General features: G+C 43.1%; 1 protein-coding gene across 13 annotated transcripts in view; it reads right to left on the reverse strand.

The window, feature by feature from the left end:
* Positions 1-18,691, reverse strand: part of ZMIZ1 (zinc finger MIZ-type containing 1) — a 325,404-nt gene that overhangs the window by 299,198 nt on the left and 7,515 nt on the right. For 4 of the 13 annotated variants that reach the window (XM_048947003.1, XM_048947005.1, XM_048947001.1 and 1 more), the window contains exon 1: positions 13,935-14,046. The exons of 2 other annotated variants lie outside the window; for them this stretch is intronic. The gene's annotated coding sequence lies outside the window, so the exon portion shown is untranslated. Of the gene's footprint in view, positions 1-8,960; positions 9,057-12,812; positions 12,890-13,767; positions 13,866-13,934; positions 14,047-18,691 lie in introns of those variants that run through there. 7 more of the 13 variants (XM_048946994.1, XM_048947000.1, XM_048947011.1 and 4 more) reach the window with 5 other exon arrangements.

The raw sequence follows: 18,691 nt of genomic DNA on the forward strand, positions 1-18,691 counted from the left end.
AACATTCATTTTACCTGTCAGATAGTTGCAAGAGTTTCTCAAAAGTCAAACAAAAAACCGTTTTTGCTAAAGCTTGCAAAGATCAGCAACAAACAACAGCTCAGGGGAGAGGGCACAGCTCCAATGCACTCACAAGCTTGCCGTCACTGCTTGCAAGGAGTCACTACTCTGAAACAATGTAGGCCAGCTCTGGCCCAGAGCTACCCAAAGATAACATTAATGTGATGCAAAGTCACAAAGTCACTCATCCCTACAATGCTCAGGGATTTTGTTTGTGTTTCTGAAGATTTAATTTTATTATAAGATTGTGAAGAGCACAACTCCAAACACTGACTTGAGGTGTAAATCAGTGCAGCCCACGGTGAGAGCTCATGTTGCTCACAACACAGCCGTGGAGGGTGTTCAAATTCAAACTTCCTTATCGGTATTTACTCTTAGCAAACTACCTTGTTTGTCTTTCCTTTATGTTGCAGATATCTGTGCCACTTTCCAGCTGTTTATGTAATTCTGAACTAAACCAACGTTGACAGGGATTTGCAACACACTCGTTTGATTTTTTCCAAGCAGCTGCTCTGTGACTGGGAAGTCTTTCAAATGGTTAATCTGAAGATACAGAGAAATCCTGATTTACTAAGCAGTTTAAAAAACAAACATGAAAAAAAAAAAAAGAATTCAGAAGGACTGGAAAACCCACTCAACTGGTTTTCCTGATGCCTCCCCAGTACAGGCAGTAAATCAGGATACGAAACAACTGCCGTGCCCTTCTGTTAGTGCGAGTTCCTTGATGACTAGCTCTGCTTTCCACTTCCATCAGAAATATTATTACCAATAATAAATCACTGAGAGTGTAGGAGCTGATTATGGCATTACATTTCTGACACAGTGTTGCTACATAACAAAGCAACGTATTCAAATGTGACCTGGGCTCTTCTTTTAACTACTATCTCCATTACTAAACATTAGAAAGGTACAGTCATCGTTTCAGCCACCAACAACAAGTGCAAGGAAGACCACATATGTAGCAAGCATAAGAGACAGAAGTGACAGAAATTGATAAAAACTTCATTGCATGGCTGACATCCCATATATCAAAGCTCTAAATCTCATTCTCTGCTTGCCTCCAATTTCCATCAAAGCCTGCCAGCTGCACATTTATTGAGAAGTTTGTGATCTGACAGCCACTGTATTACCAACATTAATGATGCATCAGTCTCTAGAATTACTGGGGAAACAGTCCAATTGATTTTATTATTATACAGAGTTCCTCACATTTCATTTCAGGCAGCTTCCTACCACAAATTTAGCAATAACTAAAAATGCTACACAGCTGATGCACAAAATGCTAAGGCAAAATACGGTTACCACAGCTTCATGCTGCTCCATTCTCCCTCCAGGAGAGCTCCAAATCACTTAGATACCACTGTGTAACCCATGAGTTATTGGTCTGTAACTAGGAGGGCTTACACATCATGGTGTGATAAACAGTGTCCCACTAATATTCACTAATTTGGACAAGAAAGCTACAAAGAGACCCACGATGCCTCCAGCTCCCAGAAAAGTCATTTTCCTAAAGTCTTATAAATCCCTGCTGTTGACACTAGATAAAAATCATGGGTGTGGGAGAGTGTGTAACTTGGTTATATTACCATGTAGACTGTAATTGTTTCCCCAGGTACCATAAAGAACAAGAACACAGTTTTGTATAACAAATAGTTCAGTTTACTCTAATCTTTTCATCCTAGACCTTCTTTACCGAAAAGCAAACGAAGCTGAGAACACAACCATCACATCTACTAAAAGGATGCAATAACGCAAAGTCAAGCTGTAGTGGCTTCTCTGTATCGTAACCAAATTTGCCTAGACATACACTGAAGTTTCAAATACCATTCATCTCCCTGAAATATTCAGTGGCCATTCCCAGGAGTCCCCAAAGTAACTATTTTTTTGTTTGTTTTCCCCTCCAGTGAGCACAGCAATGAAACATAGGATTGCTCCTGTTGCTTCTATGAACTGAAAGAGAACAAACAAAAGCTATAGCAGCTTTAAGAAGAGACTTTTTAAAGCTCCACATCCCTTCAGAAAGCAGAAGAGAAATAGTTTTTTCTATTTTTCTTTAAATTTAACTTCAGCCTCTCCAGAGTCACATACCAAATATTATCAAGTATTTGTAATTCAGTGTTTTACTTGCTTGTTTTAAATAGGCATGGTCTGTGATAGTAACAAGAGTAACACAGACTGAACAGGCAAGAACTGTCATAGAATAAGAATAATAACTTCCCCATTTGCGCTCCTTTTTTAATTGACAACAGCAACTTAATGATTTTGAATTCTGTAAGAAATTAATTTGAGTTAATAAGAGAGATAGATTTTCATACAGACTAATATGAACGCTTAAAAAAAAAAAAAAAACTGCTACAGGAGACAGTATCATATCTGATTCTATAGTAACTCCCTGCTAGCTCTACAGTACATTCTCAAATCACAAGCATTGTAGACAGAGCTCCTGACTAGCAAATGCTCTGAGAAAGCAAGAAGCTGCATCCAGATGCGTAACACAGACCAGACTTTACACAAACAAGTTGCAGGAAATGCTGCTCCTTTTTATTTATTTTCTTGCAGGTTGCTACTTTTAGAGGTGCGCAATACATTAGTTTTTGAGGAACATACTTCAGGTTGCCTTAGCCTGCATTCTACTCCCAGACTACACTCCCTAAACAAAGAGTGAGTGTATCTGGACAGATTAATTACCTGCATTACAGTATCGGCTGAAACAGATCCCAGTTTTTACTGTGTGTTGATTCACAAGCTTGTAGTTAGATCCATGATCCCAGCTGCTCACCCAACGTGAGCCAGTGGGACAGCCCAGCTGCTGCTGATCCTTTACAGATCACAGCATGCAATACGAAGAGCAAATGAAACAGGTTCAAGCTCACTTCATGCAGGCAGCCGACCAGTTCAGCAGTTCAGCCACTCCCAAACAGAAGAAGAAATGTCAGAGGAAGGGGCAGAGCAGACCAGCCATTCTAAGCAGGAAACAGCACAGACAAACCTAAAGCTGGAGTTTTGGTTTGCGCTGGTGTTAGTTTTGTGTTGTTTTTCTTTCTGTTGTTTTTTGTTGTTGTTGTTTTGTTTTTTAAACTACTATCTACACATCCACTTAAGTACATTAAGCTTTCACCCATATTCACACTAGGTTTCAGAAGTTAAAGGCATCTTGTTAGAACTCCCTTTTGGGGTACCCAAAAGAGCAAGCAAACCAGGCAGGAAAACAGAACTGATTCAAGGAAACAGATCTTTCCAAGCATCTTCCTGGTGGAAAAGAGAATAAATCCACAGACAGCTTAGAGAACAATCATGAATAAAGCTTTTACAGTACTGCCACAGCTTACATTTACAGCATACACAAAAAAAAAATTGCAGTCATTATTTTGCAACACATGTAATAGGCTGAATGCAGGCAACTCTTATAGGGAATTCATTAACTTGGGAACAAACAGTTCCTATAATTAGTTACCAGAAAATATTCAACATGCATTTACAGGTTTATTCTTGACTAAGGATAACTCTAGGCACTAAGGCTGAATACTTTGGAGAGGGAGGGAAGGAAACAAAAACCTGAAGTAGTTTAACTACCAGCAGTTACTCTTTTATTCCCTAGATTAAGAATCAAGTGACACTTAGGCTACTTATTCGTATATACTGCCAGTCCTGTTTGTTAAAAAGCAGTTTTCCAGCATGCAAATTGACAGCTTCCATAGGTCAGACACCAGCATGAACAAGCTGATAAAAATCACGTTAAACTGGGACTTTTATCTCCCTTACACAGCTGGTGTAGATGCAGGCAGTCATACTGCTATTAATGTTTCAGATTATTAAAAAGGCTGCTTAAGTGGAAAGTACTTAATATTCATGAAGTCTCTTTAGCATCTGATTAGGTTCTTCCCCTTCCTCTGCCTCTTGCTTCATTTATTACATTTTCACCTGGGCCAAAAAAAAATGCAACTCCAAAACCACTTCTGCTCTGTACACAGCACACACTTCACATTATTAAGCAGAAAAAGATTTCTTTCCTTTAGGAAGCTGAAAAGGAACAGTTATTCAGTAGAGAAACACACCAAGCTTTCAATTTAAACCAACAAATGCTTTTAACATACAATGATGTATGGTAAAAGCAAGTTACACTAACATAATCTGGTCTGATAAGCTATTACTACATACTATTACATTAATAATTAGGCTCCTGGGGATGGACAGGAAGTACATATAAATGGAAAATGAGCCCTTGGAGACCTCACTGACCAATGGAAACCTTAAACCCTGCGTCTTCATAGCAGAAGTTCAAATACCGTCATGACAACCGCATGCAGATTATCTGATGCCAAATAAATCATACCTTCTGCCAAACAAACTCACAGGGCAAGGGGTGAAAACATACTTCACAACCAAGGGACCTGATCGGACCAACATGTAAGAGGACACTGAATTTTGTTACTATATTTCAATCTGCTTCCTGAGAACTTGTAAGTACTAAGTATCAAACTATTTATTACACTCAGTATCAATGTATTTATTAAACAGCATTTCCCAAAAACCCCTGTCCCACCGAAGTTGCTCCTCCTGCTGCTGCACCTTCAGTAGGCCCTGAGATGGAAATGGCTTCACCTGTGTTTATCAAAACACCACAAACTGAGCTGTATCCTCTGCTAAACACTCCCCTTCTAACTTTCAGGTCATCACCCACCACCACCCCCAACGTTCACAGATGTTTACCTAACAAATGGAACATCAAATATGGAGGAGTTTACAACTACAACTCTGAAGAATCAGAAGCATTAAAAACTGGATAAACAACACTTGCCTGGCTCACCTTTGTTACACACATTTCCAAGCTCCCCAGGGACGTTCCAGGCCCAGCTGGCCACCACACAGTGCAAGGCAACCTGGACAGTACGTGGGAGGGAGCACCCCACTGCAACCTTCCAGCTAAAACATCAGCCATCTTTCAGCTTTTTTTATTTTAAAAAAGGTCTTAGAACATTTTAAGACTGACTTCAGCAGTGGAAAAAAAAAAGCTGGAATAGCTTTAAGTTCATCTCCCCAGCAGTAGTAAATAAGGACTAAGACTGGAGGCAAAGTTAACCACAGCCCTGGGACTTGATCCAAGTCTTCCATGACAATAGGAAAACATTAGAACAGTAACATTCAAAATATTATTCAACTTTTAAAGGGTTAGCACAGTTCAAAGCGCCTTTTGTGGAACAGCACTTTTGAAAATGTCGGTTGCCTTCCAGGGAGCGTTTCCTCCTCCTCACACACAGCGCTGCTTCAGCAAGGAGGAACACCACTCGGCTCAGCCAGGCAGGGGGAAGTTCTTACAATAGTGGCAGAATTCTTAAAAGCTGGTAAAAGGCCTAATCCTATATAATGATTTACAAAGTGACAAGTGAAATAGATTTACTGCATCAGGCTGAAAGCAGACCAATGTAAATGAGAACACTGCTCACACAGCCACAGCCTCACAGCCAACAGCACGGGAAGCAGCAGGACCCACCAACACTCACCAGGAGGTCTTCCAGCTACCCACATACCCCTCACCATTCACGCAGAGGAAAAACAGACCAAGTCACTTCAATACTTCACAAGCTCCAGAATCAGGCATCTTTTCCAAGGCACCCATTTACAGACTACTGCTGGAATTCACACACAGTGCCTCTTCACATGCCAATCCCAGATACATATTTTTTAATTTGTGAAGGGGGAAATAGATAATAAAATAAGCCTACACCTACAAGCTGTGCGTGTCAGTTTTATTCATCAACTCTGCAATTGCAGCCCAGCAGCTGCAGAGCACAGAGGCAGAGCACAGCGCCAAGTATGGGCAGCCCAAGAACGCTGAGTATTTCTCTGGCCAGCAAGCGCGATGTGGGTCAGGCAGCCTTGGTGCTACTTATTTACAGTTCTTCCACATGTAGAAGATACAGGCCCACACTTAACCACTTGTTTTCTGAAGGGCACCCAAAGCAGCCCCCTGCCTGCTTGCACCCATGTGTTATGGCCAGCTTCCCCCCAACAAAGCAAGGTCGCTCAGCTTCCAGTTGTACCGCAAGACTGCCTAAGCAGGGGACCAGCTGCTTGTACCCAATCCCACAATACCAGGCTCTCCAAACCAGTGCCCTGCTCCTGCTGGATGGTAATCCCTTCACACTGCCCCGCTTGCTGCCTTTTTGCAGGGCTAGAAGTGACCTCCACACCACAACTACACCAGAGACTGCAGAAGGGTCGCCAACTGCTGAAGTCATCTTGTTTGTGATTAAGAAAGGAAAACATAATCATTAAGACCTTAATAGGGGAAAAATGCAGCAACAGCAACAAGGAAATATGAGCTGAATGCTTTCTCTAACCCTTGCTTAAAAACATCATTAAAGTCAGCTGACTCAGCCATATGACTTCGCAAAATTGCCATTCATTAAGACAGTTAGGGATAAATTCAGTCCAATTTCACATTTGCACCACACACACACACAATCCAGTATTTTGTACTCTGTGCTCTTAAACCTCATCTCAGAGATGAAAGCAGTGAATTAATTGAACTGGGGTTTCATAACTTGTCCTGGACAGAACATTCTACCTCCCCTGCCCTCCAGCTCCTCAGGGCACAGTGCACAGCCCCAGCATCCTTGGGGATGAGCCTGGGAGCAGTAGCAGCACCCAGACACAGCTCCATTTCCCTCTTCCGCAGGGAGTACATAAATTTTTCTCCATCCAAATCTTAACTACTGTTTGTCCGCAGACTTGTAAAATATGCTAAGAAAAGCCTAATGAGATACTGATCTGGCACCCAAATGCTCTCCCCTATCCATCCCCCCGACAGGCCATTGCCTGCACAACACAGGCGCTGAGGCTGTCTGGTTGCCAGTTCTCCACGGAAGGAAGGAAGGAAAGTGGGCGGGTGGGCGAGATCTGGAGCTACATCAGCACAGGGCTGGCTTGCACATGCCTGCAGCTGCTCACTACTAAAAAGTATGTCTGTACGCATATACACAACATACACAGAGCACAAATGACAACAGCAGGTTGCTAGGATAATGCTGCTTCCTTTGTAACAAGAGCTAATAAGCAATTAAAGAAAAAAAATGATAAATCACAGCTCTTAAGATTGACACACACACTTGTGAGACCTTACAGATACACAATGAACCCAATCCTTCACATTTCCAGGTAGCCAAACACCTGCACATTTTGCAAGCTCTCAGTTTACTTGCCTTACAATACTACTTTGAAAACTAGCTTCTGTGCGCGCGCACACACACAAAAAAAAAAAAAACACAAATTGGGGGAGGTCCAGGCAATGTTGGAAGAAAGATTGCATAGTTAACCCAATTTTATGACTGGGACAGGCAGGTAGTCAGACCCTAAGCAATCCCTTCAAAGTTGCTTGCGAAATCTGACAGGGAAGAATTAGTTGAATCAGACAACTGCCATTGCAAGATCAGTGAGCCAGTACCAAGCCTCCTGTTCTCCAACCCAACACCAAGTTCTTGCTGAGGGCATCACAGGAGCAAACCAACAGAGCTGCACAGGTTCAAAGCCTACAGTTATCCAGCTTGCTACAGCTGGGAGGCACTACCCACATGGCACAGTCTGCATTGTCTGAATGCATCTTGTTGCAGCAGAAAGCTTTGCAGTATTTAAAAAAAAAAAAAAAAAACAACATTCTGAAGTACTTTAAATACTTCTCAAATCTGAAATAGGTTCCAGACTGCAAATATTTACACATATTCTTAGCTTTCTGTGCAAGTTCAACCAAGTTCAAATAACCATTTTTATGTCTAACCTTAACTACGCACATAAATATTTACAGGATTGTGACTTTGATTTTCCTCTCTTGTGCTCACTGCATCACCTGGTTCTCAAGTGGCTGGGGTCAGGGAAAGGAGCTGCTCTGTCAGCTTCATGCACCAGCCTTATCCTTCATTGCCTGGCTTGCAAACAGAGGAGCAGCAATGTGGAAATCTAAAACCCCAAGCTGCTTTTAAGTGGTTAGCATTCTGCAAACACATTGTCAAGGAACTAGACTGAATCTTGAATAACTGTACATATTTTGAAACCTCACACAGATGAATTTGAGCAGGCTACTCAGTGGATGCAGTAAATCCATTTTAATCTTCCCCTACAAAAAGCTTAGGTGGGAGCCAGCCATGAGGCAACTCGTGCCTTCAGCGGTGATTTCCATGGTGCTGCACATGAATAAACTCTTGAACTCTACAGACAGAATGAGTTTCAGGATTTAAAATACTTAAATCTTTAATAGTCTAATCTAAATTTTATTCACGACAATTATTTTATTCACAATGATTAAGAGCTTGGAAGATACAAAAAGTTTTGTGAGTTTGAGCAACAGCAGTGCCTCCCAGATCCCCAGAGCAGTGCAGGAGGCCACACATCACTATCAGGAAGCAATGCCACAGGTCTGTGCTGCCCCAGTGACCTGCATGGCACAGAGAGCAGCCAAACTGCTGCCTGCCCATCAGTGTTCTACAGTCAGAAGAACAGCTCAGTCAGTTTTAGCATCATACTTCCTAGCTTGTTCTGCATCAGATATAAGAAACATTTAAAAAACAGCGAGTTCATGATAACACGAAAGCTACTTTTACCGGTTTGTTTATGCATTTGATAGTGCTGGTGGTCAGCTGCTTCAACTATTTCCTCCTATAGGCTAGCTCATCTGCCAGCTTCTCTGCTCATGTGTAGAGCCTTTGAAAGAGAAATAGGACAAATAATGCTCTCAAGCGTAAGCGTTCTGGCTTTAAAACCACAAAGCCTGGCAGGGTGATTCACTAACTGTCAGAATCCCCCAAGCAATTTTCTCTTAAAAAGAAAATTCAATATTTATTCTGTGCTTCGATATAAATAATGTCTGCTGTAAGTTTTTATTAACTTGTAATGCACTGAAGTCTCACCATTAATTTCTGGAATCTGCAGAAATCCCACAGACATCAGAAAGCTGCATCCCTGCAAATTCCAGCCTGGTTTTCTTCATGTTCCATGAATAGATACAAACTCACTCTAGAAAAAGCAGTAAAAGGAAAACCATACATCTGTATACAGACCGATTTCAATAACACGCTATGAGTTCAACATATAAACAAGAAAGATTTTAAACACAATTTCACTGAAATTAATACAGTCACAAAACATCACCATGAATGTTTATGAAAGAAGCTTATACTACGTTGCCCTTAATACATGGACACAAAGAATTATTTCAGTAGGTGATTTGATCAGAATAAAATGAGAAGTACCAATTATGAATATAAAAAGGAAGACCTCTGCAAAATGAGTCCATCTCCTTAGTTTTTAGAAGTCACAGAACAGTTTAAGTTAGAAGGGACCTTTCAGATCATCTAGTCCCAACCCCCTGCTATAGGCAGGGACACTTCCCACTAGCCCAGGTTGTACCTCCCACTAGACCAAGCCCTCTATAGACTTGAAAAATTTCAAATCATTTGGGGGTTTTTGGATGCCTTGTTTCATATTAGTGGAAAATGAAAAAATTTCAGGAATGTCATGCACTTTATAGAATAGAGGCTTGTTTCAGGCATTATCAGTCACTTGAAAAATAAATGTGCATTCAAGAATACTCATATTTTTAATCAAAAAATAATTCTGAAAGAAAATGAAGGTAGGACATGGAGATGTACATAACTGGATTTTCAGGGCATAATTTTAATTTTGGAATATTTTGACTTCATTTTAAAAAAAAATCAAAAAAGGAAGAGGCATTTCCAAAAGGTATTCTATAATAAAAGCTGTACAGAACATCCACATACAAAGCTACCAGCAGCATTTTGATCTGAACATGATTTTCCTCATCAACCCTTTTATGTTGTGCTGCACCCAAACAGCAGCAGACACCGAATCCACTCACCACACAGGGACACTGCACATCCCTGCACATGCATACCCCCTAAATTTGGGCATTAACAGCACGCCAGAAGAACCCTTCAGTGAGATGGCTGCAAGCGTCCCCAGCTAAATGCATGCAAGTATTGGCCACTTTAAGATTCTTGCTTGATTCTTACCCCAAGACCATGAGGCATCCCCCAGACAACACACATGCACCCATGACCTGAGCAATAAAGTGTGATTTACCACAGCAATGGAGCCACTTTCAAGCTGGTCTGCAAGCTAAAACCCCACACTGAGTTACAAAACAACAGTAAAAGCAGGCAGCACAAAATATAATACGCCACGTTCCTTCAGGAACTTAAGAATTACTTACAATCAGAACTGGTATTTAGTCAAGCCATGCAGCTTAATGACAAGGGTTATCTGTATGATGGCAGTGCCTGGGAGCTCCGATCACTGCACGCCGTGGGAAAGGCATGGCTCCCACATGGTCCTCCCACAGGCTCCGACCCCAGCAGGAGCTCCTGCCAGCTGCATCCAACATAGCCCAGAAAGAAGTCGCCTACCCACCTGCCCCAGGCCCCCCCAGGAAGGGCAAGTGCCAGTGCAAACTTTTGACTCTGCAAAAGGGAGCCCTGTCCCCCTGCAAGGGCTGCAGGCTTGGGCTTCGGTGTGCACTGTGACACCGTACTGCGGCTGCCACAGCTGGCTAGGCTGCGGGTGTCCTCTGGGCACATTAAGCCTAAAGGAGGATAGGCATCAAATTTCATGCCACCTCCTGCCAACTGTACAGGGGAAGTTCCATCACCTGCTTCAACAGAGAAGTAAGCAATTTCAGTGAAACAGCAGGTCACACAAAAGACACACACCCCTAACACACAGCCCTCTGGGCAGCCTGGTCTGGAGGTTGGCAACCCTGCACATAGCAGAGGGGTTGAAACTAGGTGATCATTACAGCCCCTTTTCAACCCAGGCTATTCTATTATACTAATAAAAGCAACGACAACAAAAAACAAACAACACAAACAGAGGAGTAACTCACATTAGGGCTTTCACAAGCTGTGGAATGCAGAGCCACCTTATGCAGTCATTTCTGCCCATCCCCACAGCAGGCAGCCCCGGCTCCACTGTATTTCCCAGGCACCCTTAACCAAAGACAGGGAGTTTTGAGCTTTACCTTGCTTCAGTGAAATATGGGGAGGTTTGCAGCCTCCCAGGTCACACAACTTGGCCAACGTTTTGACCAAGAAGTATATGAAGCTCCCTGACCTGTCTGCATCCCTCATAGGCATGGTCCCACAGACCTATACTCTCTTTATTTTTTCCTGGTTTTGGGACTCTGAACTAGTTCCTGGGGCTGTGCTAGGAGAGATGCCCTATGTAGGATATGTTACACATAAATTATGTTTCTATTCAGTGAGACTACCTGCCCCAGCAACAGATGCTCCAACGCTAACAGGAAAATGAATTTATGCAAATCAAAATACTGTGGTTTTAATCACTCAATTCAATCTATTTACGAGTTGAGTTCATTATTCTTGCCTAATTGCAGGGATCCATCTGACTTCTTGATTTGAGAGCCCCCACTCCCAAATTCCACACATCCAGGCTGTAAGTGCCACATTCACACCACAGCCCATACAGGGAGCTGCACTGGCCGAGAGAACCTATATAGGAACACAGGACAGTTTTTGTTTTCTCACTGGGCTCACCCATGTGATTCATCACACACCTGCACAAACACTGATGGTAACATAGTGTAAGGGCGCAAATGACAACAGCAGGGAGCTGGGAGGATAAGGCAGTCCCAGCAAGGCCACACTGCAGCAGGAGGGATGGAAATAACGACCGCCCACCTTTCTCACAGGATATTTGTACCAGGTGTTAGGGTACAGATCCCACAGCATTAACAACATGATTTACTCCTGGCCAGGAGAAACAACCAAGAAAAACTTAGTGAAGAATGCTACCCTGTGCTCAAGCCACCTCACTTGTCATTCTCCCTTCCTTGTGCCACCATCACAGTACCAGCAGCACAGCCCATGCCACCTCTAAGACATGACACTTGTCACCCACTTGCAGAGGATAGGACAAATGACATAGTCACAGTAGGACAGCCCAGCTGAAGCCCTGTGCTGTTGGCTGCGGAGCTGACACAAGTGCATGTCCTCTGGCTTATCTGCTAGACATCACCATGTCACCCAACCTGGTTTCAGGTTGGATGGAGTTGATTTTTTTTTCCTTCGGAGTGCCTGGTATGATGCAATGCCCCGGCTGTAGGAGAAAAACAATGCCAATAAAGCATTGGTGCTTTAGTCGTTACTGAGTTGCTTTGATTTTTGGATTTTTTTCTCCCCCCAGTTCTCTCTGTTATCTCACTAGGAGGTAAGGAGCAAGAGAAAGGCTGTGTGGTGCTTAGCTACTTGCTGGGTTAAACCACCCAGCAGCCAGGTAAAAGGCACCCTCTGACAACTGTAGTACTAAATCAAAAGAAGCTGGAAAGAAGTTCCTGCCTTGTGTTTTCCCAGAACAGCCTGGTACCAGCACAGGGAATAGCCCTGCAGTCAGTTGTATCGATGGCAGCTAACCCAGCTAAAAACAAAACTTAATGAGAGGAAGACAAAGACTAAAAGCACACCCTTAAAAAAAAAAAAAAAAAAAAACAACCACACAAAGCCCTTTATTCCATCAGTGACCTGTCCCACTAACTATGAATCACACAAACACTGATCCTAAGGGCCTGATCACACACACACAGCCTAACGATTGTTCCTGGGGCAACACGGAGGGTGTAGCAAATGGACAAATCAATGCAATGGGAAAGGCATTACAACAGAGGTATGACAACAGAAGGAGCAGCATGATAGAAAAATGCTGTAAAGGAAGGAAAGAAAATTGCTCACCCATATCAGAAGATTCTAGGTGCGCAGGGGAATCTCCACCAAGGAAGGATCTTCAGAAAGAGAACCTTCCCCAGTTGCAGTCAGCCCTTAAATGAGGTCTAGGAGAGGTGCAGCCAGGCTCCACCCCTTTTGGTCACACAGCTGAATTGCCTTCACCTGTGCTCCCAGGGCTGACCTGGTCCTTTCCCCAGGTCATCAATCAGTGGTTCAGGCCATGACTCAACAGTTCCCATACATGGGGTTACGGATGTTCATGTACTCAGAAGGGGACCTGCAGCTTCAAGTAGATCCGTAACTACCCCATATGTAAATGATGCTGTTTAATACACCATCTTAAGAATGTTTTATTTGTATGCTTAAAATACATAGCTTAGAGCACCAGAGGAAGACAGCTGTTACGGAACTCACTACACCGTAAGCATGGTACAGAACAGTGGCAAGCTCCATCCAAGCCCTTGCAGATAAAGGGGCACAGCTCTGCCAGCAGCACTGCTCACAGGGGCTCCCATTTATATAATGCCACATTTCAGAAGTGCATGGCTCCAGGTGCAGTGACCCCGGGGAGCCTCAGTCCCCACCCACCCCCAGACACTACATCATGGGACAGCATTAACTATAATTACACTGAGATGCCTTTGACACTTTTTAGTGTACAAAAACAGCCCAGTTGCCAGCCCATCACCATCTGTTTCCTATCATTATTTCATTAAAATACTTTTCATTTCTCTAATGATAGAAGAGTAAGATTGTTTTATACCATGCAGGCTCCTTACATCCCTCCAGGCAAAGGCTAACAAAGCAAGCTGGTTTTAAGTCAGCCAAATCCATCCCCTTCTCTCCACCTTTCTAAAATGCTGCTTTAAAGTCTCCAAGGAAACAAAATAAAACAACTTGTCAGCTGCAAAAAACATTAGAGGATTCCTCCCAGAAGGAGAAAACTCTCACTTAAACATACCTGAGATGAAAACGAAGGCTCAGTGCATGCTGTGAGAATGACACAAGGCTGAATGCTCACCATCCCCAGGCCAGACTCCCAAGTGCCCGCACACCAGGGCCATCACCCACAAGCAAGGAAGAGGCGGGCTCTGAGCACTTATCAAGAGTGAGCACAATAATTCTTACCTGCAAAGTGCTGTTTGCAGCTGCTCACCGATTTGTCAGAGCTCTTACTGCTTTTGCCTCATGATTTATGGTGCTCTACCCAGCACTGAGCCTTCTATTACTGTCCTCATTTATTGGCTGCAGCTGTCATTCTTACTAGCAGCTCCACCACTATCACAGGTGAGGTATCAAAGGTATTTAGTGTGCACCTAGAGATGCAGCTTTAATGAAACCTGCTCACAGGTGCTATTTAAGCATAAGAACAACAGCACAAAGTGCATCAATTAGCACAGACTTGACCAACGAAAATTATCACAGGCAAAACTGTTTACTTAGAGCTGCCTCTAAAGGATAGATGTCCAGCAGTCCTACACACAGCTGCTGGTCATGAGAGAGGTAACAACAGTGCCCATGGATCAAAGCCTCCTGACAGATATTTAAAAACAGAACAAATAATATATTGATACAAATTCAGTAATGCCACTTTTTACAGTCAAAATGCCACAAAGGAGGTAAAGCCAGCTACACCTTCTTTACTGTGTATTTTTCCCAGCCAGCTATTTTCCCCTTTTTTCAGCATCTCCAAAAATTCTGCTGGATCTGCCTGTTCCGGACTGATGACATTGGAGTGGAGGAGCAAGCATTTCACCCAGCCATTTCATTTGTAAAAGCTCTCAGTGCATGCTTGGTTGAAAAAGATGTGCAGTGCCCTGGGCACGGCTGGCAATTGCAGCAGCCTGCAGGCATAACAAGGCTGCTCCCAGTCCCATGCAGCACGGCACTGAAAGAAGAGGCAGCAGCCCTGCAGCTGAGGCTGCTGCTGTTTTCATGTATGCACTAAAGACCCAGCTCCTGAAGTCAGCTGATAGTAGAAGCATTTCTGTTTATTTAATGAGCTTCTAGCACTTGTGATTGTGGATGAAACCTGAAAATGCAATACCCACACAAGCCTTCAGAGACAGATCTAGCAAAAGGCAAGTCTATTACTATTCTAAATGATTCTATAGGCCTGGCTTCTGATGTCCAAGTATTTTAAGGCCAGCAATCTTAAGTTAGACTGATCAGCACACTGAGCACTAAAGCCCACAGTTCTCAACTCTTGAGTTCTTTTCTTCAACACCATCCAGGCTGCATAGCTTGAAAATGACACTCAAGGCAAAAGCAACAATTGTGAATTTATAGTCAAAACGTAGCCAATGAAGGCCATCATTGTCATAGTCAAGCTTTATTTATAGCTTAACAGACAGTGTCAAAGCTACAATTTGAGCATGTAACCCTCTGAAAGAGAAAAGTGATGATGCGCTGCACTCTGTCATGGTAAGATATCCAAGAACCAGAAGTAAACACCTACATACGATGCATACAGATGCCAACTGCTATTCTCTCTCCATGTTTCTATCCCCCCAGCCAAGATTACTGGGTCACACTGAGAGCAGCACACAGTGACCAACCACAGCCGAGGGACACAGTGAGCTCTCAGCCGACGTGCAGCAGTCTGCTCTCAGGTTAAGAAACAAAATCTGCTTCTAAATAGAGCACTAATTGGAGCACATTTTAGAGTTCAAGCATACTCGACCTTCCAAATCTTCTGAGGATGCCTTTTGTTAATTTAAATCTACAGTATACCTTTTGTCTTCCTGTAACACTTAGTAGGTCTTAATTGGTCATGTACTCTGTGTTAGTGGAAAACAAGCAAAAGCTGGTCTCCCCTATAATTTAACTTTATATACATACATACTTTCAGCTTAAGCTTCTGCTCTTTTTCTTTCCTTCCTCCTATATGTAACTGCAAAAAGTGCATATTTGGGTGGAAATAATAAATCTATAGAAAACACTCAACACTTTACATGAGAAGTATGTTTTCCAGCTATGGCTGCCCCTACGTTGGCCTTCAGCATGGAGAAAACATTTCCAGCTGAACCAAGCCACACCACCCGTCAGCTGCAGAAGGCCCCTCCAAAGGGAGAAGCAGGGTCTTGGTCACTGGCACCCATGTGCAGCACCCAGGAATCTCTGAAAGGGGAGACAAGGGGCTCCCACTTCTGAGCTTATCCCTGACATTCCTCACTCTGGTCATTCAGTCATTAGAGAATTAAAAACAACAACAACAACAACAACAACAACACACTCAAAAACTTGCAAGCTTCCATTGATTATTACACAATTTTCTTAATATTGCACAATTTGTTTATTTGATTTGTTTATTTATTTTTATTGGTAAAAGGAAAAAAAGTCAAAATTGCCCTCTCAGCTGCATTCAGTTTGGAAATTTAAACTATAATTGCTTTTAGATTCAAACACAGATTCACATCCTATCCTCGGCCGATGGCTGTGCAATCTGATCACTCATGCATGTATGGATGGCTTGTCACTGACAAACAACCCGACTCCTCTGCTTGTGCAACCTGCATTACTCACAAGGCAGCCTTGGCAGAGGCAGGCCAACATATGTTAATTGCTGGGTTGCATTATAATAGGTCTAACATCTTGTTTCCCATCCAAGGTTTTATAATAAATGGAAACAACATTCTCTTTGGATACAGAAGTACGTATTTTTGTATCTTGGGCTAAAAATATTCTACGTTAAAAGCACAAAAAGATCAACTGCCAGAGAATTCCTGCATCCTCTGAGCTTCTTTGGAGGAGTTTAATCCTTACTAAATGAAGATGTCAGACAGCCTTTGTAAGAGATTAGCATATGTGCATCATATTTCATTTCCTACAAGTTATTCCTAAGTCAGGTGCAATGGTGAGAATGGAACTTGACTTCCCAGTCCCTCATTACTTCAATGGGAAGTTTATCAGGTGAAGTTGTCTTCAGCAGAACAAAGCGTAAATTCATGAACATCAAAAGACCACAAACAGAGCAGAGATATACTTAAAAATATATTTCTCATGTGACAGCAGATACGAACTACGTTTCTTCCTTTTATGATTTAGTATGCTGGGATATTGCTAGGACAAGATGCTGGCAACGTGACAAGTATTTTTGATTTACATTTCTCTTTATTGAGAAAGAGGTGTTGAGGGCTGTAGCTGCAGTTTCAGACAAAGGAGAACGAAGACTTCGTGCCGACATGCTGCTCCCTTTTGGATGACTGAACTCAAAGTTTTAAATCAGGATTTAAATCATATGACACCATAAAACCGCCAGCAAACATTTGAAAATTGGGTGGGATTTTCAAAAGAGTAGTATTTCAAGAATACCAATACAAGACTTTTTTCCACAACGTATTCCACAAGAGACTCACACATTGAGTAAATAATTTATATGTGCACATAGAATACAAAATTTAATGAAATGAAAACACTGTCTCTCTTGGGATTATATTTATTTTATTTTCACATGATTAAACAACTCTAATGAGAGAGTTATCACACAGCCGTGACCGGGAATGTTCAGAGCCCTGTCCATGGCTGGCTACCAGTGCCCTGTCCTCAGCCCGCAAGCAGCAGGACCTCGCCATGCTGCAAGCCCCAGCCGGCAGCGGGCAGATGGTGGCAATAAGGAAGCTATCAAGCCGCCTTAGTCACCATGGCAGAGCCTGGGAGCTTCCCGACAGCAGCCTTGCTGCCCTCCCTTCACTCATTCCAGCTCGCTAATGTGTTTACCTGCATGCAGCTAGCATTGCCCATTACAGGGCAAACATGCATCTGTTACACGTGCTCATCTGGCACCATTCAGTGTGTGCGAGGATCACCATAGCTATGTGTGGTGAAAAACAGTGCAAGGAATAATGCTAAGAGGGTGCACTGCATCCTGCTATCCTAGAGGCAAGGCGCCAAACTCTTCAAAATGGATGCTTAATGTAACAGTGTGTTAACAAATGGAACTTCAACAGACGAATCAGAAATTTCATGTTTTTGCATTTATTTAGAGACAAAATGACCCCGATATTTTGCTTACATAAAACATCCAGCCGTGAGTTTTAGGTACCCATCTGCTCCCCCATACCTCAAACCCCAGCTCCAGATCCCTGGCAGACACTTCCCCTACTCACAGACAGCCTGCTAGGAATAAAGGCAAAATAAAAATGATGGCAGACATTGGCTGCCAGCAGTGGTTGCCATAGATTTTCCCATCTCACAGCAAAGAGCAGCAAGGCCAACGCTGCAGAGATGCCCATGTTACCCACACACTGCAGTGCCAACATTCTTTGCTGGCTTTGGAGCCCCCCACCCCCTTTGCTCCCAGCCCCCTGGAAGCATAGCACAAGCCTGGGGCTGAGCAGGGAACAGAGGGTAGGGCAGGAGGTGGCACTATGCCTGGACACTGCCCACAGCTGGGGCTGCGCAAGCCCATGCGTTCCAGCTCACGAGGTCGCTGGAGCTGAGATTTAGGAGGCACTGCAAGTGACCTAAAATAACTTCTCCTTACATAATGCTGTTATGATTTTAATGTGCGAGATGTCAGGGTTTCACAGTGCCAAAAGCCAGAGCTATGCATTCAGTTGGAAAGCCAGGAGGCTCCCATGTCGAATGCTATCACACTCCAGCTGGACTGCAATCTCCAACTTTTTTAAACAGTGATGTAAATTTGGGGAGAAATCTCATACTTGAGAGGAGACAGGAAAAGATGCACACGTTGTTCTTACGATGAATTTTTTAAATAGCAACTGAGAGTGGCTTTCAGTGTCCCATACCAGAGCAGGTCTTTCAGGAGGAAGAGCAAATGAACCTCTGGACGTGAATTAAACTCTGGACACGAGGAAGCCCAACACACTCGCAGTGAGCCAACCATGCAAGTGCAGCAGACGCACTGTGCTCACACAGCCTCA

This window comes from Lagopus muta, chromosome 5, assembly GCF_023343835.1.
Source record: "Lagopus muta isolate bLagMut1 chromosome 5, bLagMut1 primary, whole genome shotgun sequence".
Lineage (NCBI taxonomy): Eukaryota > Metazoa > Chordata > Aves > Galliformes > Phasianidae > Lagopus > Lagopus muta.